The sequence below is a fragment of the Haemaphysalis longicornis genome, unplaced genomic scaffold (genome assembly GCF_048455015.1).
Source record: "Haemaphysalis longicornis isolate Haplotype H1 unplaced genomic scaffold, Haemaphysalis longicornis Haplotype H1 scaffold_9, whole genome shotgun sequence".
Lineage (NCBI taxonomy): Eukaryota > Metazoa > Arthropoda > Arachnida > Ixodida > Ixodidae > Haemaphysalis > Haemaphysalis longicornis.
The window spans coordinates 65,550,374-65,576,714 of record NW_027526460.1 but is presented as its reverse complement, the minus strand read 5'-3'; the positions used below and the strand labels follow the sequence as shown (position 1 = coordinate 65,576,714).

The 26,341-nt window shown below is 46.7% G+C and overlaps 1 long non-coding RNA gene across 1 annotated transcript; it reads left to right on the top strand.

The window, feature by feature from the left end:
• The first annotated feature begins 15,551 nt into the window (after window positions 1–15,551).
• On the top strand, window positions 15,552–25,919 carry LOC144152313 (uncharacterized). The gene is made up of 3 exons (XR_013319142.1): window positions 15,552–15,721; window positions 20,376–20,484; window positions 25,773–25,919. It is a non-coding gene; the product is annotated as an uncharacterized LOC144152313 (long non-coding RNA).
• Window positions 25,920–26,341: the final 422 nt, after the last annotated feature.

Genomic DNA, 26,341 nt, shown 5'->3' with positions numbered 1-26,341 from the left:
ATCACTATTAGTTTTGTGCTGGAGCACAACCCAATCACTTTGTGGCACTGGCTTCAGTCATGGTCACCCTCTTCGTCATTCGTGTTCAGTCTGCGGGGGCCGTTCGTCTCTGTCGACTACAATTTTACGTACCATTTCCGATCTCACAGCTGCTTCACCTCCCTGCAGTGACATTGTGTGTAATCAATTCACGGAATGTGATATCATTGCTTCTTGGTGCATCACCTGTCCTACGTTGCGACCCAATGACGTTTTTTTTCCGGTGAGGCGAAATACGGTTGGGACGCCCCCTCAGGCCGTTTTTTTTAGACCTTTTTTTAAAGTTTTGGCTCACTTATTCCGGTACAATAGAAACGTTTCCGTCATGTGACCATATAGCCTCTTTTGGCAACTCTATAGGTTCATATTAGGTACAGTGTCATGTTTGTTTGCAACGCATGGTGGGGGGGACAATTACTTCTCTTCTTCAGCCCCAGAGGGCATCGTTTGCTTTGCTGTAATGTTAGCGGTTGTTATAATGCAATTTTCGCGGCAATTTGTTTCTTGGCATCACCTCTTACACGACTCAACGAGATCTCGTTTTGTATAGACCGATGTTGCCCAATCATCGACGGGAACTTCCAAGTCACGTGCTCTTTTGTGTGAGCAGGCATCGTTGGGTTTGGATGTAAAGCTAGTTTCGCCTCAATGTGTTTCTACTTCTGGCCCAAGAAACAGCTATGTTCAACAGAGATTTTTGCCAACAGCTTTCGCTGCAATATGTTAGCATCCTATACGAGATAACTGAAATAAATGTATACCCAAAATATACCTTCAGTCCTGCGGTGGATTCCCCGGCGAAAGGTATTTTTCAATACGGAAAGGGTATTGACTGTAAACCACGTTTTGTGCAGGTCATACGTACTAAAGTATAATATTCATGCGGCTTTTACTTGCAGAGGACACGTTTGAAGAGTCGCCCCCTGTGCTTCACAGATCCAAGCCCGGCAGCACTGCCCTTGCGGTGGTTGAACCTTCCCCATGGACAACGCAGCCTCACGGTGAGGCCCTCTTGTATTTACGTAAAAACCTAATGGCGGTTCTCTTAGTCGGTCCTCCACTCCGTGTGTTCAATCGAGTCGGCTGAGTGGAGCATCACACAATGCCTTACGTGCTGTTATATTGGACTAAAAAAAATGCGCGGGGGCGGGGAATGTAATGCGAAGGCACGATAACCATTGGTTATTAGGGTAACAGAGTAGATCCCTAAAGAAAGCAAGCGTAACAGGGGGCGACAGAAAGTTTGGTGGGCAGATGAGGTGAAGAAGCTTCCGAGGATATGTTGGTTTGAGTTAGGATAGGACCGGGGTAATTGAAAATCTATGGGAGAGGCGTGTGCCCTGCAGTGGGCGTGATAGGCTGGTGATGATGATGATGATGATGATGATGATGTTGTTGACGACGACGACGACGATGATGATGATGATGATGACATTCGCGAAGGCATCACCGAACCGGGCTCCGTGGCCTGCGTCATATAGTGGTAGCGTGGCGACGAGCGGCCAGGAAAAGTTGCTGACTTGGAGATGACTACAAAAAGCCGAAGGCAAAACTTAACTGGTTTACTGCCGAGCGAGAGATGATCTCGTTCTGTTGTGGGAGGAACCACGCATTTGTTCCCGTCGCGCTAAAGGTCAAACAGCTTTCCTAGGGCTTTGCACATTGCACGAATATGTTACAGACACACATGAACACTCTTTCCCGGGTTCGGAAGAGCCTGCAATAGCGGCGCTCGTTGCGTCTGAGTACGGGGGGAGAGCAGATCTCCGCGAGCGGAATCCGCTTCGCAGGAGCATGTCTCAGCGTGAACAGTTGATTTTTGTATTTTGGAACTGCAATGGCTTGAGTCACCCTCACAGGGCTCCGTGCAGCAGGCGCATGTAGTAGCGTGTTCGAGGAAGGCGAACGTTTTGCAAAGCACAGGTGGTTCGCCACACTACACCGACTTGTAGCACGCGCGTGCAGGGTAGCGCCGCACTGATTCGTAACAACGCAAAAATCGCTTTCAATGATCTCCTCACTGGAGACTCGAGTGGAGAGGTATTGAGAATACGGGGGTATGGTTCTACAAGGTGAGAGGCGTTTCTGTGAAGCAATCACACAGTAAAACTGGTCGCGTTTAGAAACTGCTAATCAGTGGCGCCTACAAACACCTTTGGGGCTAGAGACCGCCCTGTAGATACAAGATGTGTTGTTAAGCTGACAGGATGTTGGAGCCATAGAGCGCCCACAGTCGCTAATTGTGAGCAAACAGCAGGACTAATCTTGGAATTGAAAGGGTTATCGCGTGTCAAAGACGCGCATGTTTCCATTCTTTTCTAACGAGCCTTTTGTCAGAAGTGTGGACAAAGCCCCGCTGGCTGCGATTGGTGGCAGGGCGCAAGTTTCGCTAATTATCCAATAAGTTTCGGTCACGCGTTACTGGATAATGCAATGAGGACATCGCTTCTACATGAAACGAAGTTTCACTATAACCACTCCGGCTGGAAGATCAATGCGTCAATTTGAAGAGAAGGCAACACACGCTGCCGTAGGCACTTTGGATGAATTTCGGTGTAACATGCCTCGCTCTACTGGCATTTCACCGGGCAGTAGCAACTACAATCAGCGGAGTTTTTATGCGGAGCAGCTTATGGCCGCGCCTGTTCTCTCCGCCGTTGTGCGTCCCGTTGTGCGGCGTCCACACCCCCACTGCGCATGCGCACCCTTCTCCCACTCCTCTCCTCTCCTTGTCTCATTTCCTCTCCTCCCCGGCATTCCTCCTCTCCTCTACGAAGCTCCTCTCCTCTCCGGGATTACGCAACGAATGGCAACACCTGCGGCTCCGCGCGCGATAATACGAAGCAGCTTAGGGTTAGAGGCGCGACGGTAGCCGCTGCATACTCCGCTAAGGGCGCCAGTGTAGCTCCGCGGTATGAATGACGCGCGCGCGCGCTCCGCTTCGCTCATTCTTCTCCCGCAACGCCGCGATCGAACTGAAAACTAATGGGAACTTGAGTCGACCCCATGGCTGCTTCGCATACTACTCAGGGTTCCCCTACGGGAAGATGGTAAAATTTTTGGAAAGATATCGTGGACAGGCATAGATAATGAAAGGCTGTGGCGAGCAGCAGTTCTCGTTTTCTTATTACAAAATTATTTATCTCGGCCCTATCGCTTTTGCAGAGAAGCAAGTTATGAAGCAGTTGGTAGTCACCATCACGAAACATTTCAATGCGCGCAGTAATCGACGAGGCATTTCGGCCTTTGCAACGGCGGCGTACCGTAGGCCACACAGTTTTTGTTCTCAAGGACCATGCACTGTCTTGTAATATGACGCGTCTTAAAAAGCCTAAAAAGCACAAGTACGGACTAAGATGGTCACGCGTTCGTGCGGCGTAAGTTGTTCTAATAAACGAAAGGTCTCGGTGCCTTTTGAGACGAGCAGGTGCAATCAAAACGCAATGGAATTTATTAGAAAAGTTCAAAAGCCAACAGCAGAAATCTCGGCATCGCGACTCGCAAAGGCGGCACGAAGCATGGCGGGGATTCACAATAAGTGCCCTCACGCAGTCGCGAAATCTACAGCTAGCCCGACGTAACATCGTGATTACCGTAGTTCATTGACTGTTTTCAGAGCGTATTTGAAGATGTTTTATTATTTCGTGCAGCCCAGCAATTTAAGCTCGACAGACAAGCTTATATATACTCCTTGCATTGTGTGGGCTTTAGGATACGTGTACTGTTTATATCAATGCAAAGGTAGAGGTTAATTCTACCCTGTACTTCACCTTACCGAGACGGATTCCACGTACTACGATTTAGGAATCTTTGAAAGAAGGACAGACAGAATGCATATACTATTGTATTTACGTGGAGAGCTGCGCAATTACCAGCAACCATATTTATCGTGCGATCATTTTTTCTACGTCGTGTTTGAGATTGCCCGCAGAGAGAAATTACAGATAGTAGATAGTGCACGCAGAGGCTCCCAGGACTTGCAATCATTCGGTAGCTGTGGCGAAGGCTGGTGTAAGTCGTGCACCAGGTGTAGGTGAAGGTGTAGGTCGTGCACCAGGAGTAGGTCGTGCATCCTGGTGTAGGTCGTGCACGGGGAATTTAGGTTTCAAACCAGCCTTATCCTACGGCCATAATGCTGGTGGCGTTGTCATCCCTCTTTGCAGTGTAAGCGCTTGACGTATTTGTGTGCCGACATGAATGGGTAGTATAGGACATAGCAGTAGCAATTTCCCGAAAAAGGGTCGTCAGGTCGATAATATACATACAGATGAGTGATACAGCTGGTGATTTATGGCCATTTATTTTTGTTTATTTGTTTATTCGCTGATTTATTTATTTATTTATTTATTTATTTATTTATTTATTTATTTATTTATTTATTTATTTATTTATTTATTTATTTATTTATTTATTTATTTATTTATTTATTTATTTATTTATTTATTTATTTATTTATTTATTTATTTATTTATTTATTTATTTATTTACTTTCAAGATACCGCCAGCCACAAAAACAAGGGGAGAGCCTTCAAGTGTTTCACGTGCACAGAAACCAGAAAGAAATATTGTACCCGAAATTATATGAAAAGGAAGCTTATTACTAATACAGTTTGTTGCACATGCTTTTCACCCAAGCCAAGAGAAAACGTATCCCTCACACTGAGATCCATCATGGTAACCCATAAAGACACAATAAAGTTGTTAATATATTGACTTCAGTTGATAGAATGAATGATCGTAGCATTTGAGGCAATAATTAGTTTTATTCGTTACACGTATGACTGGTAAATGCTTTCAAGGTAGCCTTTCTGGGCTGATTGAAGTGCCATACAACAAGCGTTGTTTCCCACCTTCTCCGTTGCATCGTAACGGCGCTAAACGTTCGATTGGAAGTACCTGGCAGCGTACCTCTTAAACCGAAAGCTGACAGAAGGCGCAATTTTTGTAGCGCGTCTGTTATTTTTCTAGTGCTTCTTGTGACTTTTTCTTGTTTAAGGCGCACCAAGCTTTGCTGCAGAGACTCTAAGAGGCCGCAGTGTGGTCGTTTAAACAACAATAACCCAGCCAACCACCCTGCCCCAACAGCGACTGCCATGTAAAGGCCACACTTCGTGCAGCGAAAAACCGGCAAAGAAAGTACGGACGGCGGACTTGCGGCGGGTGCACGGCCATCGGCTTAAAAAAACCGCAGCTGTATAGCTGTACTTCCGGGCTGCCCGCGTTTGCCTCCGCCGGAAGCGGCGGAGCGTACCGGTGTAAACTGTGGGCGGGCCTCCCAGCAGACGAACAGCATACGATAGTTTCGCTCTTGTTTTAATGCAAACCGTTACTAACCTAGTCGAGCCAAGCGTCGCCGTCGAAACAATTGGACCTGTTTTTGTAGCGCAGGCTACACTACGCTACCTCGGGCAGTGTCTTCGCGAGGTGACCAGTTTTGCCCTTGAGCGCTAGAGGTCAAACCACGCCCCCTTCCGCAAGCGCCCGGCACAGAGCAGCGTCCCGATAACGGGAGAGATTGGCGGCAGCGATAGGCGAGGAGAGAAAGGAGACATGAGCGGGTTGCAGAGGAGGAAGGTGAGGAGGCCGCCACCGCAGCGGTAAGCGCGCGCCACAAAGGAAGGCCACGAGGCCATGCGCGGCGCAGAACCCTGTCCTGTGGCAGAACCGAGTGCGATAGAGCAAGACGAACATCAAGCTGTGATCCCTCGTAGAGTAGCGATACTTAAACAACGTCGTGAGGCCAAGAAAAAGGAAACACGCAACTGCTGCGTGCAGCTTCAAGTCTTACGCATTAGTGTGAGTCTCCTTCATTCTTTCACCGGAGATGCGTCATAGCCTTGGCAACGCATCAAGTGACTTTCCGCGCCGAACGCCGCCACCTCCGGCTTGGCGCATAAGCTCTCCGCAGCTGTGTCGCCTCTTGACCACGTGCCCCTGGCTAAGAGGAGCATCGCGCTTGCCTAATCAGTGCGAGCTTGGTCATGGATGAGAGTGAGGACGGGCCGCTTTCTCTGAGCATTTGGCGAAAGCGGGAGGCTTTGAGCCGTCGGCGGCAACGGCGTCCGACCACCCCGCTGATATCGCCCGGGAGGTGCTTCACTGGAGGGGGTCCGGAATGCCAAGCGCGCCATACTAGTGCCGAAGCCTCAGGTAGTGCTAGCTATACAGCTAGGAAATCGCCCGTAGCATACAAGGCTAAATCAAGCTTTCCCTTTGCATATCCAGAGTAACGTGAAATATATTTACCTTTGTTTTTTCACCTTCACATCCACCAAAATGGGCAGGACTGATTCTCCCTAGCTCATACAGTAGGTGGCCTCAAACACTGTCCGCTTGATATATAGCTCGGATATATATTAGGCGGAAAGCTGATTTTTCGACGTCTTTCGGTACTTCGCGAGTTTTTCTCAGCAAGGAAGTAAGATCTTCGCGGGACAACCAGTTTTGCTGCTCTGATGTCCGGGAAGCTGCCGCCGGGCGTCGTTCGGCTGTTTGGCTGCATGGAGGTCCCTTTTGCATCGCTTTCCTATGTTGAGGGCCTTTTGTGCCTCACTGCCCTCTGTGTGAATGTCTTGTCTATTTCATAGAAAAGCCACTGACAGGCACAGTGAATTTGTCTCTGCCTTCGATTGTGTACGTGATGTACTTACACAACTGTATGGCATTTCTTCATCCGTTGTAACCAGGCATTTCTATTCAGCATTGTGTGCCCCTTATATGCATGAAAGAAAGGAATATCTGTCCTGCGTGTCTTTTGCAAAGAGCGCCACACTGTCACTCCTTTAGTCATGGGTACAGCAGCCCACTACGGGTGGCAGCACTACCACGGACAATCCACATCCGCCGGATTTCTGCTCAACAACTGTGCTTGTGCGAACTCGTGTGAACAATATTCAAGTCACAGTCATGCAGCTGCGTTCGCCTTGAGTGACAAGAAGATACAATACGAACACTTCAAAACCAAAATGTCTTGATATTTCTGCTGTCGGCAAAGCTTGTTTTGTATGTCCATCGCGACGGAGTGCTTTTTCAATATTAACGTGTACTTCTTGCTCATGAAGAGCGTACTACTAGAGTGGTACTTCATAAATTAAACCCCGAACAAGCTTACGAGCACACTTGTTCTTCCAGGAGAGGCGTCACCCCCATCTGGCAGTCCAGAAAACTTTCTGCTACCGCCAACCGTGACCCTCAGGCGACCACAAAAGTGAGTGTCCGTCTTCTGCCCAAGCACTAGGTTACCGTGAATCGGTCAGATAACAGTGCAGTAGAAGACTTTGCAGCCAACGAATGTATATGCTTTCTATACGCCTGTACTGCTGGGGCCAACCACTAGCACCCTGCACGTATGGCGGCATCCAATGCAGCCCCGATAAAGTAGGATCATATATAGTGGCAGATACATCACACTGGAAAATGTTCGTAACCGCTTCTACTCTGTAAGTGAATGGCCGATCAGTAGCGGAGAATGAGTCCGGATATATATATACGGCCTCCTCATTGCGGCAGAAGAGAAGCGCAATTCAATATGTAGAATGGCTACTTTTACTTTACAGCACGAGGTCGTGGGTTCGATTCCAGGCCGTGGCGGCCGCTTTTCTGATAAAGGCTAAAAGCAAAAACGCCCGTGTGAACGAGATTTCGGCGCACGTTAAAGATCCCCAGGAGGTCAAAATTAATCCACAGCCCTCCACTACGGCGCGCCTCATCGCCTGCGTTGCGTCGGTGCGTTAAACCCTACAATCAAATCAATAAAATTATTTTACGCCCCGAAGAACAGAAGCAAGCTAGGCACGCCAATGGTTGGAACACCGAGAAAGATAGGGCAGGGCAAACCTAGGCATATGAGATGTATAAGCTTGAGGTCCAAATCATGTATTGAACGGTGTGCGACATTGATGATTGCCGCGTGCTAATGGCGCACTCAACAGGGCGTTCGTTTTCCAACACCTCGCTATAAGACGATTAGCGCTTCAAAGACAGATAGAGCATGGACAGCTTTTATTTTTTGTGCACGTGGAAAATGTACCAAGCACTGGCCATAAAAAGGTTCACTTTAACATACTGTTTTACTAAAATTGCGGTCGCTTGCAGTGGGGTCATCACTTCCGCCGACCTCACGGGTTTAGTCGTCAATGCAGTGCAAGGAGGTAGCATGGATGCAGGGCTAACGGATGTTGTTGATGACGAGAGAGAGAACAAGCAGACAATGTTCACAAGCACCGTGCCTCAGAGAAGTAACCGCAGGGATACCTTACCAGGAAAGAGATAAAGGCAATCGTTATCGCGAAGTCGTACTTCTACTCAAGATCGTACGGTTTGCGTTCTAGGTGCTGCTACTGGAGGGCGACTTATTTGTTTGCGCTGTAGGCATAACCTTATACTCCTATTTTGACTTTGCTACGCAGACACGTGCTGATCATCTTTGACGGCAGGGCTTTAGCGGTTCATGCGATTTTGATGTGGTAACCCGGAATATCCGGAGCCATGAAGTTGCTTCGTTAACCGAGTACTGGGGTGCTAATCCAGACGGCCAAGATTGAGCGAAACTCGGGCAAGGCGGAGCAGTGGTGATAATAATAAGCTCATGATAATATTTCGGGGCAGGGTTAAAATGCTTTCAAAATGCGATTAATGCTATTCGCTGATTATTGAGGTGACGTAATCGCTCCAGGGCAGCGCGCTCCAAGAATTCGCGACTGGGGCGTGGCACATCTTTCAGTGCGTCCTCTCGTTCCACTGCTGCACTGGTGGCTACTGGGGACAATCAGATCACACTAATTTATTTTATTGTACTTTTACTTCATTTCACTACAAAGTTCACTTGAGTTTTATTCCAGGCGTAGAAATGAGCTTTTTGTTCGAAATTTTTCGTCCTAAGAAGTAGTTTCGGCCGTCGGCGGCAGATAGTGCAATCCCGTGACTATGGCTGACTGGGAAAAAAAAGAAAGCGTGTGATGCAAGCGCGCCACATTCAAAATACTTGCTGTTTGTATTACGTTATCGAAACCCTCCGCTTTTCGGCACTACATTTCCTCGTCCCGGTCCAGTCTGGTTACGTGCTTTTAAGGCGAAACCCTGGTGAGACGTATTAGCAACTTTTTTAATTTATTGTACTTGCGCCTGTTCTCTCGCTTTCGTTTCTATTTATTTTGGCACGGATTACTTTAAACGCCTTTTTTTTCAGCTGTTGCGTGTTTGCGTCAGTTTCTTCTCTTTTATTTGTTCGTTTTAGTGTGCAAGCAGACTCGAACACGCCACAGTCTCCATAGAATCGGGGTTCTGCGAGGGTGGTGTGCACCTGTCCTACTCCCGCGACATCACGTTCAGGATTCACGCTGGACGCACTCTTCTACAACTGTTACTCTTCAAATTCACAGTGTTATGAATTTTGAAAACCGGGCACAGTAGTTCCTCAAAGCTCCCAATTGTGGGCCAATCCCCCAAGTGGCGATGTGTCACGAAGGAAGGAATAGCAACAAGGACAACAACTTTTCGGATTTTTTTGCTCTATTTTATTTTTATATTCACCGCTTTTGTTCTAAGAAGCTCTCCACAGTCGTTTTTTTTTTTTTTCATAGAGTTCAATCCCCTCATTACCCTTTCTTCTTTCGCGCTCTTCCCGCTCCCCCTTCGTCTGGAGTCACACGGTTACTTTAATTCTTAAGTCTTCCCTTTACAGGGTTTCAATGCTCTGCTTCCTGCAATAAGACGGTGAAACTAAATAAAACCCGTTGAAATATGTAAAGATCGCCTCTAACAATAGCAACGCGCTGTTGATTGTATTTTAGCGAGGATAATGAACAGATGCAACAGGCCATTAAGCTATCGGGGTATGCGCCGTATGATCATCAATCATGTGGAAGAGGAAGGTAGGATTATGTCCAATACAGACGCGAGGATATGCTCCAAAGACGTGTCAGGGGAAGAAGATGAACCCCAGAAGATGCATGCCCGAGAAACGAGCTCGGTTACCTCAACGCTCCTATCGTTCCTATCGGCTTCCCTGCAAATAAACCTCGCTATCGGTGCGTCGACTGTCTCCTTGACAATATACAGGGTGTTGTGACGATAACTGGAACACTTTAAAAATTTTTCCTGAGCGATCCGCCGCTCTGTTCGCGCTCAAACTTCACACAAAGGTCGCATTTTGTGGTCTATTTTGTTTGACACCGGGAACAACAACGGTACTTACCTGTTTATTCTGAAAATAAATAAAAACGATTTTCGCCTATGGGAAAATGGCCGCTGATTTGGACGTGCGAGCCAGCGCAAGTTGATGTTGGAACGACGGAACCACCTGCAGAGTGAAACGCATGTTTGGGATTCACGTACGGAGCCAAATGGTGCAGCAGACGATCAGAAAATGCACCTAGAAATGAGCTAACAGACGATCAGAAAACCCGGTTTTCGGGCTCGCACGTCTAAATCGCCGCCATTTTCCCATAGGCGAAAATCGTTTTTATTTATTTTCAGAATAAACAGGTAACTACGGTTGTTGTTCCCGGTGTCAAACAAAATAGACCACAAAATGCGACCTTTGTGTGAAGTTTGAGCGTGAACAGAGCGGCGGATCGCTCAGGAAACATTTTTAAAGTGTTCCAGTTATCGTCGCAACACACTGTATGTAATACGCATAAGCTATCCTGCCAGTAAAGTTTTCCCAAGGAATGCGCGTCACGCAAACCCTCGAGGGAGTTTATCTGCCGGGCTCATGATAAACAAAACACACACAGTCATGCAACGCTTCGTTCGAAACTATTTTCCGAGCAGACGATAGACGCGCGGTATGAACCTGCGGAAGCCATGCCCGCCAAATCACCTAAAAGAAAAGCGAAGTCTCGGAAACCCGTCTCCACTGATCCTATGACGGTCGACTGGTGGCGGTCGATGGTGCGGACGCCACCAACGCTTCTCTAAAAGCTGCCCGTCGCGTAAAACTGCAGCGCACACTACATTTTCTCCTCGACGGCCATGGAGCGAAAGCCGCCTCTAAGTCGTCGAAAGCAGGGGTCTGTCGCCCTACTACTTCTCAACGAATGCACAGCACTTTTTGAGAGCTAAAAACGTGCTCGACATTCCTCCTTCGTTTAAAAGCTCTGTAGGAGTAGAAATATACCCTCTACGGCGCCCATAACAATAAACCACACCGCAGCAGCGGCCACAATGGGCGTCCCAAGTTCAACTTGGCCGTATAAAACCGTGCCCGAGTTTTCTCTGAGTTCTAATGTCAGCTAAACATACCCAGCCCATTCATGGGCGCTGCGAAACAACCGAAGCCAAACCCACCCGTGGCGTCCACTTTGTGTGGGTGTAGCGCCGTAGCCAAGAAGTCGTCATTTTATCCCCGCTAGCAACGACAAGAACATCGCACGAAACAAAAGTGAAGTCCCCAGGCCAGCGTCAGGCGATGGGGCCACAGTCGCGGGCGTGTTTGGTCCGAACTGGAGTTCACTATTGCACGAGCCGATAGGAGAGGCCAAGCCGACACGATTTTACCGCGGGAGCCTTCTTCATACACCGTGAAAAAACACAGTCGATGACAAATCACACAACTTCAACGTCTAAAACGCACTCGCTAATGCTGCAACACGCTCTTAACACGCTGAATTCGGACGATTACTGATAAGCACCCGCCGTGCACACTCAAGCAAGCCTTACGTAAACAAAAGCCATATTTGATAGTCGGGAGAAGGGCGCGTTCCGTTGGCTACAGTGGAAGACTTTGATTACTTGGTTTAGGCTTGCGCAGAGCGGCACTAGGACTACCCTCAAGCCACTTAACAAGCATAATTCAGTGGCAGAAAAGAACACCGAGAAAAACGGACCGCCCCGCGCCGGGCGTGGCCAACAGCCAGGCTGGCGATTTCAAAGTAGCAATGGGGTTATCTATAGTTTATGCTACGGAATCAGTATTGCAGATCAATTTCAGATGGTGCTGCATGCGAAAGATAGCGCAAGCCGTACGTTATCGCGTTACCGGCCCCAATACAGGGCGCTAAATGTGCCAGGCGTGCTGCGCGCGATTCCGGTGGTTTCGCTCCAGGTGTATAAAATTGATTGATTTGTAGGGTTTAACGCGCCGACGCAACGCAGGCGATGAGGCGCGCCGTAGTGGAGGGCTCCGGATTAATTTTGACCACCTGGGGATCTTTATCGTGCGCCGAAATCTCGCACACACGGGCGTTTTTGCTTTTCGCCTCCATCAGAAAAGCGGCCGCCGCGGCCGGGAATCAAACCCGCGACCTCGTGCTCAGCAGCGCAACGCCTTAGCCACTGAGCCACCGCGGCGGGTAGGTGTATAAAATTCTCCACAATCTCTACTATCATAACCCAAGCAGCTGGAAACTCGGGCCTTTTGGATTAGCGCCCCTGATTGCAAGAAACAATTCCACGGAACTGATCACAGTTTAGGCTTTTCCAAGTAGTAAACTAAATAGTTTTTATTCTGCCGAAACTTCAGGCTGAGCATGCATATGTACATATGGCAGCGCAAATTCTTGGCCGACGTTTCACACCGGTGTTCTGTTTTTGTCCGGATGTTTAAACCTGTAGGAACAACGTTCTTTTTAGACGGTCAAACGAAAACCTACGTCAGCTTAATATCCGGTAGCAGTACCTATATACGTGCCTGATCCCCCGCAAAAAAAGTGTCTGAACATTACTTAGCAAAAGAGATTTGGTCTTCCACTCAAGATTCAGAATGTGATGAAATGCGGCCGATAACGAGGTCTTGGGGGTGCAATTTCACAGCTGAAAGATTTTACTGGGAAGTCTTTAGGTGTCGCTGCCCTTGATAATTCCCTAAATGCGGTCATTTGAGTATTTAAGTATTTGATTTTTGTTTCTTGGCAAAACCAAGGGGAGGCTGAGGCTAAAGGCGAACGTGGCCTGACAGAGGCCTCAGCCACCCGATTTACAGCGTACGTAATAACAGGGCGGTTCACAAATTTAAGCATAATAGCACAATCGCAATAGAAAAAATAGCACAAAGCAAAGTCATTACTACATTTCCTACGTAAGCTAACTTCCTTCACTAAATTGTACTTTTTAGGTGCCAACGCTACATGTAAAAGAAATTGTATCGTATGCAATGTGGAGATCGCGCTTCTCCTGTATTGGTAATTTTAAAATCTGAAAAGTAAAGTGGGCGCGAAAGTACTGATTAAAATGTTTGAAGAGTTTCAAGCAAGATTCGGTTTAGGGATGAAGTGAGTCTTTTCACCTACTTTCCTCACGGGAAGGTGTTCGGTTCTACCCTATACTTTAACGATCCTCTTAAAAGTAGGCATGCGAATTCCGCGCCGAATATTCGGCATCAAAGAATGAAGCTGAAAGACGCCTTCACCAAACAGTATATCACATATTTTCTTGAAAGAAACAACTTCAACTGCGGGGCGCGATCCAAAATTCCAAAATTACTTAATTTCTGTACCGGAAAATACTTTTTTAAACATAAAAACACAAACACGTCAAATCTTTTTGAAACATTTTTGCAATTTGTAGTTGCTGTCATAAAGGGCATAATTTATTATTTTTGTAATCGCAAAAAAAAAAAAATCCAAACGTTTCACCTCTTTTGGTTAAAGGTGATCGAATGGGAAACGATCCCAAAATGGCGCCTGCCTGCTCATACCCGCTGACAATAAGAAAAACCGTCATTGTTCATTTGCAGGTACACGAAAGAAGCCTCCTGCTCCTCGCCCGGACTGCCACAAGTCCCAAACAACAACATCAGTGGGAGGTCCTCCACGCCAGCCTTGGCCCGGTGTTCCTCGCCGGATTCGGAAGAATCCCCGAGCGTCCCCAGGAACGAATTGGAACGTCCCGGCCAACCCAGGCAATTTTTCCCACCGCTAGTCGGATCTCCGGTCCAATGGGGAGGCACAAGGACAGAAGACGCCGGCGATAGCGATTGTGAGTCTTTTCTGCCACCTTCTTTAATAAACGGGCCATCAAGATGAAATACCAATTTGTTTAGTATCAAAGAACTAGACACTTTCTAGATCCCTCAGCTCCATAACAGACACGGGAGGTTTTCTTAGACGAAAAAAGTAAATGAAAGCTGAAAAACGTTCAAATTTCGGGCCACAGGGACATAATATAGCTAGGAGTGCGTGTTAAAGGGACCCTGCAACACTTTTTTCAACTTTCTTTAAAATCTTAAACGCTTGCAGGACGTAGTCACCCAATGCACCCAGTACTTAGATTAGAGGGTCGCAAAGTACCTCAGCCAAAAATTATTGCTCCATGTCCATCAGTTATCGTGGAAACTCTCTCTCTTTCCCGGTCTTGACGTTCTTCGACCGCTCGAATAACGTCACTAAGGCCATGTAACGGCTATTGGCCGGCTTTCCTTCAGTTGCAGCCAAAAAACTCTATGGTTCCAGCAATGAACGCTTTTCGATAGCAACAACAACAAAAAAAGCCACAAAAACAAAGCACAAATGGAAGGAGTATCTGGTGCTACCACCAAATCCCGCAGTGCCGCTCCGTGCTGGCGAAAACGATTGCTTTCGCAGTGCTTCCAGACGCGAAGGAAAGAGTGAAAGCGTTTATCGAAAGTGTTGCAGGGCCCCTTTAAAGGGCGCACACTAAAACAGTTTTATCAATGCGTTAACTGCGTTAGCAGTCCAGTAACACGATGAAGAGGAACTACGGGATGTCCTACAATCGCCCAGCCGCACTTTTTTTAGGCGCTACAGTTGCTCGGCAACCAACCGCAAATTGCAACAACAGTACGCGGTGACGTCATAAAAAATGCCGCGAAAGTGGCGCGAAAGTCCGCCACTGTTGAATATATTTTATTTATTATCTTCATTTTTTATTGAAGTTTGGGATACAATTGGTATCGTTGTTACCGGGGCAAAGTAGCCTTCCTTGGGAGCGGAACCTGTATTTTGTTTTCACCGCTTTTTTTTAAAGGACCATGAACAAAAAATGCAAGCTTGCTTCAATAAAAGTGAGGCGCCCTACTTCAACGTTTATGGAACTACGTTGCCCTTCTCCACGTGCGTTTTAGCGGAACGTGGAACCTATCTAGTGGAACCTATCGTAACTGTTGCCGTTTGATTTCTTAAAATGCGCCCAGAAGCTACTTTGGTGCGGCCGACGGCAGCGACGGAGTGAATATTTTTTTCTGCAGTGGGTGTAGCACTTGCTATCGTAAAAATCAAGCACCCGTGCATTTTTTACAAATGAACCCGGCAAATATCACTTATGTATTGATTTTCTGCCTCATGTTTGCCTAATGTCTTGTTCTTGTTCAACAATGTTGACAAGTATGTACCCTGCCACCGGACTTAGACGTTTAGATTTTGCTGTGGGTATATAATTGTGCAGCCTCCGTTTCACTTTGTGCGGCTGCCTGAATCGACTCACAGACAGACAGACAGACAGGCATACAGGCTGACCAATATTTATGCGTTATTACCATGCATTCGCATTGTTTTTAAATAGGTCATTTTGGTGGAATGGGTCTACATAATTCTCGGAATTTGCAGCGTCTGGAGAAGAGGAAGTGGCGCCCGCAAGGGCGTCGCCTCCGGTGCTCCGGAGTGCGCTGCAAGGGACGACACAGGATCGCCCCCTTCAGTGCAGGACGAACCGACTCGGCACAGTGCTTGAGGGCGACGAAAGCGCTGAAACCACTTTTGGCTGCAGAAGTGGCTCCCCGCTTCGGGTGAGCCCCTCTGTGATCTGACTGAAAGTTGCGGGTTTTAAAGGAACCATGCAACACTTTTTCCCATTTTTCCCCCTAAATAATGAATGCTTTCGTAGCGTAATCAACCAACACATCCAGTACTTAGAATACAGGGTCACAAAAGTACAGTCTTTGTCAGAATTTTGTGGGCCAAGCCGGAAACGCGCAGGATGCTTCAAGTTCTATGCACAAGCTTACGTCCCGAGCGACGCTGAAATGTTTTATGCAGGAGGGCTAGAGAAAACACTTTTCTTTCTTACTGTCATATATTTTTGTCACATTTCAACGTACAAACGATTCTTCGAATTCTTTGTGGTTGGGAAGGCTTAGGATTAGCCCACAGAATTTTGGGCAAAGGGTCTACATGAGCCAAAGACTAATGCTCTATGCCCATCAGATAACTCAGCAACTTTCTCCACAGATTTTTCGCTCTTTCCGGATCGTGACGTTTTTTGACCGCAAAAATTACGTCATTACAGCAGCGTAGCGGCTATTGACCGGCTTTCCTTCATTTCAAGCTATAAACGCCCTCGGTAGCCACTTCATAAAAAGCCATATAAGCGAAGCAGAAATGGAAGGCGGAACGGCTGCGACAAAAAAAAAAAAACCTAATGTTGCCCTGTGTTGGCGACAACCTAACTATCGCTTTCAAAATGCTTCCACACGGGAAGGCGAAATGTTTATTGGAAGTTTTGCAGAGTCCCTTGAAAGTGGGATACAACCCAGTTTTCTGCGGTACGCGCTCTCTATCGCAATTCAAAGGGCATCACTTAAACCGTCTCGAGCCCAAACGGTTTTCCTGATAGGCTGCTAGAACGTTGCAAAGCGGTATTTTCACATCTACCAGTTTTATCTTGCTACCAGCCCTAACAGTGCGCCATGCATAAGCCTAGTTTAAACTATACGCAGCATCAAAATAGGCATTTGACAACTTGTCCTCGGGTAAAACAATTAAAATACTGTATTCCGTCTTTCTTTATGCCATTTTAGTCTGACGCATTGAAACCCACGGAGCTGTTTCTACACGTAAGGTCGTGTCAAGTTTACTCTGTCCATGGCGCCACCTTTGGTGTGCCAGAAATTTTAGTTCCAACTTAAAGACATTTATGTGAATTTGTTCACAATTTCTTATTGTTAGCCATATACAGGGTGTCCCAGCTATCATGCACCAAGATTTAAAATAAAGAGCAATGTCGTTACTCGAACAAAACTTAGTGCATAGTGTTTGCAGTACTGTGGAGAAGCGGACAGTATTTTGTTTTCGTTAATGAGACTTCACTCACTAATTATTGTAATTTATTATCTAATTCGAGAATTACTGTCCTAATCACTGAAGTGTCAATGAGACACTTGTAGGTACCCACGAGGGGCACCTAACTGTGGCATTTGCAGCGACGAAATAATTGCGTACTAATTTATTCTGACTGATAAAGAACACCCGCGAAATATGAAAATACCACGTGACGGCGCTTCCACGCGCATTATAAAACAGCGTCCCCAAATAAGGTGATTGAAAGTAACGGCTTCGCCTGTCACCCACTTGGAGAGACAGCGCATCACCTTGATTATGGCATGCATGCAGGGAGCAGCAACAGCAAGATTCTCGGGGCGCGTGTGCAGATAAGGCACAAACTAGGTCGCAATTTCTTCTTTCCTTCCTTTGTTTATTTCATTCTGGCTAACGCAGATGCAGCCTGTTTGAGGGCATTGCTTTACGATGCGCGCGGAGGCGCCGTCACGTGGTATCTTTATTATTTCGCGGGTTTTTTTATCAGTCAGGATAAATGTGTACGCAATTAGTTCGTCGCTGAAAATACCGCAGTTAGATGCACCTCGTGGGTACCTACAAGTGCCCCATTGACACTTTAGTGATTAGGACGGTACTTCTCGAGTTAGATGTGTTAATACAATTACTTAGTTAAGTCTCATTTACGAAAAATGCTGCCCGCTTCTCCACATCACTGGCAACATTACGCACTAGGTTTTGTCCGAGTTACGCCATTAGTCTTTTCTTTAAATCTTGGTGCATTATAGCTGGGACACCCTGATCTTGGTGCATTATAGCTGGGACACCCTGTATAAACAAAACGCTAAATTTCATGTGATCTATAAGACGCGCATTGCAAAAAAGCGATTGTATGCCCCTTTAACTAAATTTTGTTGCAAACGACGTGACAGTTGGGGTGGCACGCTTCAACACGGGGGAGGAATTAAGATATGTCTTCTGCCAAGTGCTCTGTCCTCTGAAGTATTGAGTTGGGAGTTTCTGCGCTGAGTGTGAAAATTTGTTTATTCATGTGTCTAGGTTTGGTTTACATTTTAGCAAGTTAGAAATAGTAAATTGTGAACAAGCATTGATGCAATGCGCTAAAACAAAAAAAAAGTATTTGACTGAACAACAACCAAAAAACCCCGTCCATTCCCCTGTTTCATGTCGGCGTCTTTTAGTCCGTGCTAGTTCACATGTAGACAACCCTCCCTTGTAACTTTGTAGAGCCGGGCCGGGTCTAACGCTAGTGCGCCGTGACCAAGTGACTAATACGGACTTATCCCCTTGAAATGTTAAACCAAAATCCAGTGACATTCCACTCTGCCAAAATGGATGACCACCGGAGATTTTTGTGGATTATTGGTTGGCCACGAACTCTCGCTCAAACCACGCCATCATGGCGGGAAGGCGTCCGACGGGATTATAAGCACGCCATCGTCTTCTTTTTCCGCATCCCAGTATTCGCGATTTCGACGGACACCGCGCTGACGCTTGGCGCCGCGGCCCGATCGTCATCGGTTGTCCCTTTCGGCCACCTTCCCGCCCATTGCCTCACATTTTCTTTATGAGTAGCCTTCACCGTGCAAACGAAATGTTGGAAAGCCAGCTTTAAGAAAACCGAGCATAAACCGATCTGTTTAAAGTCGGCTTCCCTTCTAAACGTGGGTGCTTTGTGGAAAGCCATCTTTTTATGGGCAAAGAACGTCATCTTAATCAAAACATGATGCGCCGGAGGCGCGCAGGTAATCAAGGCGAGACTGTACGCCTAAGCAAGGAGGGGGGGGGGGCATTTTTTTTCTATCTACGCACTCGAAAAATCGGGGAGTTGGCCCACGACATCTCCTCTGCGAAACATCAAAAAAAAAAAAAAAATCAGGGAGAGTAAAATTTTCCGGGAGACCTTCTTGTAATTTTCGATAGTTTTTCTCAACTACCCGCCACAGTGGCTTTGTGGCTAAGGCGTTGCGCTGCTGAGCACGAGGACGCCGGTTCGATTCCGCGGCGGCCGCTTTTCTGGTGGAGGGGAAAAGCAAGAACGCCCCCGTGTGCGAGATTTCGGGGCACGTTAAAGATCCCCAGGTGGCCAAAATTGCGCCGGAGCCGTCCACTACGGCGCGCCTCATCGCTTGCGTTGCGTCGGCGCGTTAAACCATACAACAGAGCTTTGGTAGCCCGTACGGCCTTGCGTAGTAGTGGCTTAGAAGAAGTGCTGTGACCAACTTAACTTCGAAACTCTGTGTACGTGCTTTCCAAACTCTGTAAATGCGGTTGAACACTCGTGCGCAACACCTCGTTTTTTTATTTATTTTTATTTATTTATTTATTTATTTTTTATTTATTTATTTATTTATTTATTTATTTATTTATTTATTTATTTATTTATTTATTTATTTATTTATTTATTTATTTATTTATTTATTTATTTATTTATTTATTTATTTATTTATTTATATTAGTTCACAGACCCTCATGTTTTTGATCATTGATATGGCGTGGCATGCTAAGCGCTATAGCTCGGCTAACCTCGCTTTTACCACTAAATGCATTCTCTCTCTTTCTCTATCTCTCTAAACCCTACAATCAATCAATCAATTAATCAAATTTTCTAAGCTGCTTCACACCACAACTGAAGCAAAAGCTGGAGCTGGGGCCCTGCAAGTAGACGTAATGAAGAATGTATACCCGACAAAAATTCGAATTAACGCGGCTAGCGTGCGCTCTTGGTGCGCTTAAGAACACGCATTGCTTTTTCCGATTGGGGTCATCACTGCTCATTTTTTTTTTGCAGTTTGTAAGACGTGTAACGTAAGCGCGATCACCACAGAAACGAGTGCGGGGGGGAAGGATAACTTGAAACTAAATGTTAAGGCACTGTGAAGGCCAGTTCAGCAATTATTTTTTGATATTGGCTATACAGGCTTAACGTGTTCTTTTGGGGAGTGTTCCCTCAAACTATGCAGGGAATCAGCGAATTGAAAAAAGGTTTTGCCAGGACGTAAGCAACCGTGCTGTTTCTTTCGTCAGATAAACTAAAAAAGTTGGCCATCGAAGGCAAAACAGACGGTTTTGGAAACGCGATAGCAACGGCATCAGAAACATGCAGAGAAAATTGGTGATTCCATAACAGGGTTTTCTCTCGTGGCCTTTCTCTTGCATGTGTCATGCGGGCAGCCTGAATTCTAAATTAAGAAGCAGTGCAACGTTGTACAGGCACAGTTAACGAATGTCGAGCCCCACTTCCTTCAGGTTGGGTATGCCAGGGCGCAGAAAGATGGCGATATACTATTGAACGGAAAAGGACATGCCTCAGAATCATGTGGGTGAGGTCACTTTATTAAGAAGACCATCTTATTCTTTGTGCAGTTGTCGGCACTCGAAGGAGAGCTTTTTGAAGAGGTGCGGGAGCCGACACTGGAGGACACCACGATCAACACCTCACCAGAATCTCTTTTTCGGCACGACAAAAAGGCAAGTTGTGTATGTTTAGCGCTGATATAATTTGAATAGATGCACGCGTGAGTGTACAGTTCATCTGACGCAAGTTTCTGCGGCACCGGTTCGCTAGGATGTGGTTAAACCAAGAATGGGACTAGCGACTGTTTTGAAAGGCTAGGTTCGAGTTTGTTTTTTACTTAACGACTTATGAGGATGGCTTGATGGTACTAAAAGTGAATAATCAGATTCGCCTGTATTTGGCGCTGTAGTCTTATCGGCATCAATCCTGCTGTGACAGTGCACGGTACGTTAAGGAAAATGTTTTAGCCGTATTATGAGTTCGGGTTTCCATCCTGCACCTGCCATGCGTGTCGACTTGTTCATTGCCATTTGTTTTCAAAGGGACGTTGAGGGCATGGTTGTCGTTTGTGTCTCGGAGAAACGATGTTGCAATGATGAAGACTTCGAGAGCGACCATTCCCGTCTACCCTCTTTTAACAGCGGTTGAACAAATTCCTCGTGTATGGTGTCCGCAGTTTTGAGAATACCAAGAAAATGCCGAGGGATCATGCACACGTGACTCGAGCGCACTGTTGTCGAGCTAAGCGTGCCCACTTGGGGAGATTGACCAACATTGGCCAGTAAAAACTGCAGCGTTCGTCGTATCGTGGCATCACTTTCTCGGATCGAGAAATACGCGTCATAGCGTACAGCGCTCGTTCATTCGTCTTCTATTCGCCATGCGCATGCGTTCTGTATTGTAGAAGAGCAGCGACTTGAATTTCGAAGCTGCTGCAGGCGATAATTCAACATTGTTCCACCCTGGACAGTTCGCACGGCTGAGGAAGAGGCCGTTCTTGAGGATCCTCAGCGTGCAAGGCATCCGCTAGAGACGACAAGTTGCTTTTCCAAACTGGCGTACGAAAACGTCCACCAAGACGACGAGCACACTCTCGCCTTCCTCAACATAAGGTCATTCAAATGCCATGCCGCCGACGTCAGCGATGACACCACAACGATACTAAAACTCAACTTTGTATCCTTCAATGATCACCAACAAGAGCTTCTCCATCTAAATTTAGCTCGTGAGTGCACGCTCCCCGGAGTTTTTATTTCCATACCACCAGTCGCCAACATTCATCTGTCTTCAGCATCACATCCAGTTTATACTCGCCGCGATGGCTCAGTGTCTAAGGCGTTGTGCTTCTGAGAGCGAGGACGCGGGTTCGATTCCCGGCCGCGCGGGCGCTTTTCTGATGGAGGCGAAAAGCGAAAACGCCCGTGTGTAAGAGATTTCGGCGCACGTTAAAGATCCCCAGGTAGTCAAAATTATTCCGGAGTCCTGCACTCCGACGCGCATCATCGCCTGCGTTGCGTCGGCGCGTTAAACCATACAACCAATCAATCAACATCCAGTTTATATCCACAGCAGAATGAAAACCACTCGAATGTGTTTCCACCCACTGGTGTTGCGGTGCCCAACTCCAGAAGAGGGCACCACAGGGACCTGTTGCATCATAGAGTTTCATACTAATATATACTAGAGGGAAATCTGGCGCCACTGTCTAGGGGAGCCGCCCTTCAGCGAGCGTGCCGTCATGTACCGGGCAGGCACGTTCCACTTGTCCTTGGCATGGCTCACGAAGAGGCTGAAAAGTTGGCTTTGGCTGCAAAAATGCTACAATATTACTGCAGAAGATCATTTGAATTTGTTCTGTTATTATAAAATTAAAGCTTCAGAAAGATCTATTTGTCAGGGATTATTTAGAAGCTTCAGGGAAGATGAACAAAAAAACAATGTTACCCCTTTTGGCTTCAAGACGAAAAAGAAGCCATATGGCTAACCAAGCCAAGGAGGCGAGGAACGTCGCTAGCTGCAATGGCGCCGCCCACGGCGGCCCGCGAATGCAGCACCAGATTTCCCTCTAGTATATATTAGTATGAAACTCTATGTGTTGCATTGGGCCCTGTTGCAACAGCACGTGCTTTCCCACAAGAGTAAGCATCGCTTTCCTACAGCGAGGTAGGTTACATTCGAGAAGGCGTCCCCGCACCGGGCCCCATCGCCTCCGTCATGTGTGGTAGCATGATGGTCCAGCGGCCAGCAAAACTTGCTGCGTTGCTGACGACAAGAAGCCCAGTGCAAACTTAATGGCGAGATGTGAATTGCGATGATTCAGAAACGATACCCTTACGGGCGAAGTCACTCTGGACTCGAGCAGAGCAGCACTCCTAAGAGCAGCCAGATGTGCTCTACCATCTGCAAACGGCCACATAAAGCACTGGATTTTTACACACAATCCGTAACGGTTCCGCCGCTTTCCTCGTGCTTTGGCACGGCCCACGAAACAAGAACCGACCCACACGAACACTTTTTAAGAAGTACTTGCCGCTGGGCGAGTTGTTGGGAAGTTTGAGACATGTTTTTGGCGCTAAAAGTGGAGGACACAAGAAAGAGGACAGAACAGACTCTTTGCAGAGTTCGTGAGGGCCGGCAGTAGTGGTAGACGTTGAACCTCAGAGAGGGGGAGAAGAGATCTCAGCGAGCATCGTAAGCTGCTCCAGGTCATGCCTCTGAACGAACCATTGGCTTTTATATTTTGCAGCAGCAACGACTTGAGCCACCGCCAGAGGGCGCCGCATGTCATGCGCACATAGTGACATGTTTGAGGAAGGCAGGCTCTGCCGCAAAGCACAGAAGCACTACACAAAACTTTCAGCACGCGTGAAGAGGCTAGCGGTGCGCCAAATCGTAACAGTATGCGTGCCCCGGAGAGGGAGTGCAGAAGAATTAAAGCCATGCTTTCCCGCAAGAGTAAACACCGCTTTTCGACAATGAGGTATCACGCCCACATTTCGCATAGCTCTCAGAACTTTCCGCTTATTATAAAAACGTCAAACTGCATCGTTAAGTAAGCGCGTGTGCCTGCGTGTGTCTGTTGGCGTACACACGATTGTCACACTTCAACACAATTCTTGAACGTACGAACGAACCAAGGACTAGTCACGCTGATGTTTACTTCCAAACACTTAACGGACGGACATATTCCCGCTCGTACTAGCACTATTAACTCTCAAAGAAAACACAACCCAGCATTTGCAGCCCACCATTTTAAAAATTTCTTTGTCAACATACTACAAGTTACAACCATACGGAGCATTGAAGACAGTGTCGGCTATTCATTTCCGTACAACTGTCAATGCCGTCGAACCTTGCCCTTGAAGATGGGCGCACACCAAACACATGTGCCCTGCGGGAGAGGCCGAAAGTCAGAAGCACCAACAAGGAAAATATTGAGGAGTTGGCTGGCAATTTCGTCACAATACGTGGGACTAATTTGTTTGTTTATTTAGGCAGAATACAAGTACATCGTGCAAGGTAGAATATTTTCCAATCTTCTGCCGAGGCAAACGGGGCAAAAGGCGTTTGAGCCCATTTGATCGAGCCCGATCGGGCCACCTGACGAGGCCCCGTCCCTGATGTAGCACAACGGCAGCAGCACTAGCGACGCACATTCAAGCTTGATTCGTTTATCTTGATTCATAATAGTAATTTATGATTATGTTCGTGACAGCATCTGAGAGATTTCTTGTTCGGAATTCTTTTTTTAGTCCAAACTTAGGAGTTTGATTATTTAATACAGCTTGGTGGAGTACGTTTATGAGAAACGTCGTGATTGGATTGCCTACGTAGGAACACCTTTAACCAATGTACATATTTGTTCTTCATAGCCGCGTTTCTTGGTTTAATTTCGTTACTTAGTGGTGAGGTTAAGGTGGCCTAACAAAATGCCGCTTGTGTCCTGAATAGATTAATTGACGGAAAAGGCATAATAACCAGAAATGAAGAGAAAGATAGAAAGGATGCACGGAACAAGCGTTGTGTCTTGTACGCCCTGGCCGACTTTTTGCGCCAATATTTCTTCTTTAGCTGAGTACCAACAGCAGCACCAACTTACCCAAAACATATGCTTGTGCAGGCCAAATCACTGCCAAGAGTCACACACGTGAGTGAGCGTTTCATTTGGTCAGTGCGCTACTTGCTTTAAGTGAACAACCAAACAAGCTATGACAGTTTTTGAAGAGCTACGCGGAGCATGCGGACTTTCCTGCGGGTATACCGACATTCAGCTGATTTAGTCTGATACATTTTATGGCAGCGTTAGTTTTTACGAAACATTATTACCTAGCCCACGAGAAAACCGGACGTAAGAACACAGGACAAGTGCCGTTGTTGCGTCTGTTCTTCTTACCTCTCTTCTGCTGTTCTTCTTATGACCCGTTTTGTACTGCGCTACAAAAATGTTTAACGACCGTTACCAAATAGCCTCCCTCAACGCTCTGACAACAGAGCTTTCTTTCTTTTTTAACAAGAAAGTGTTTTATTCCAGGATATACGGACTTCACTGACGCCATATCTGTCACGAAAATGACGCCAGTACAACGGACCATGCGGCCCGTAGAGGTGCACCCCTGCACACAGGGTTTTATTACGGGGAAGCAACGTTTAGTACTAAAGAGTAGGTTACACTTAGTGTTCTTCGTTTTCAGGTTTTATATTTTAACGCGAAAGTGTTTTATGCCGGGATACACCAAGATTCCATTGACGTCATATCCATCACGAAAACGACGCCAGCAAACCTTTCCCGAAGCTACCCACCAGCAGGACGTTGCTCGCCAAACGCACCCGTAAGACCGCCGCCGACCAGCAAATCATGCTCAGCTGCAGATTTCGCTGCACATTTCACTTTCGTGTTTTAACGATTCCTATGACAGAGGAATCAACATAAATTTTTTTCGCTTTGTGTTTTTGCCACGTGGCATATGATTGGAGGTTTAAAGATGGGAAGAGAAAAGAAAGTAGGAAGGCAAGAGAAAGAGAAGAAAACAGAGAGAGGCGCTGCAAAAAGCGCAGATGGTCACGAAACAGATAGGTTTTCGGGTCGACAGGTATGCATGCAGTCCAGTTGCGTGCAGAAAGTCCATCAGTGACCTGCAGCATTTATCTTCCTGCACCCAGCGGCTGTAGTCATTCAGTTTATCTTACCGGAGACCAACCTTTCTGAGCGCGCCGTCTCGAGCCGTCTTTGTCCCCGCGCACTTCCACAAGAGAGGCTTGGCGATGTGCGAAGTTCTCCGAGTACTGTATTCACACGGTGACAACGGTAAAATGTTGCACACATAAATGTATCTACAATTAAGGATGTTCCTTTCATCTGTAGTGATAATCAATTTACACATCTTCAACTGTAGCCTAATATTATTTTTCAGCGTATCTCATGGTTTGTATAACCCCTGCCAAAATTTTCATTTTTTTGCAGGAAGAACCGTCCCGTTGGAAAGGCCCGATGTCGGACTCCTTATTGTCCTTCGAACGTCATGAAGCAGAATTTGCTCCCGAAGAAGAATCTATGCCCGCCTGACAATATATCCTCCACCCTCCGAAAGAATGGTCCGTCAAGATAATCGTAGAAAAAATTCAGCCAATAAAACTTGCACGTTCTTCTTTATTTTTTCTTCATTTATTTAAAATACCTGGGAGGCCCTGACAGGGCATTAAGAAATTGGCGCTACGTGTGTGTGCCCCATATATAAAAGATATCATGAGGCACGCAAGAACGACTACAATCGAAGGAGAAATGAGACGAGACACGGCAGTAGATACGTACATAGAAAAACTTAAAGTACCCGGAGACGAAGTGTTATATGTTACGCAAACAAGGAACGTTGTTCGCGCCAGATACATCCCAAGAAATTTATTTTAATTAATGAAGTGTAGCAAACATACTGCAAACGCAAAAATGCACTTGCACGATATTTACATTACTGTTTAGGACAATATTAAAAAAAAAGGTGAGCAAGAAAAGTCACGGAATGGTCGAAAGTGTACGTTC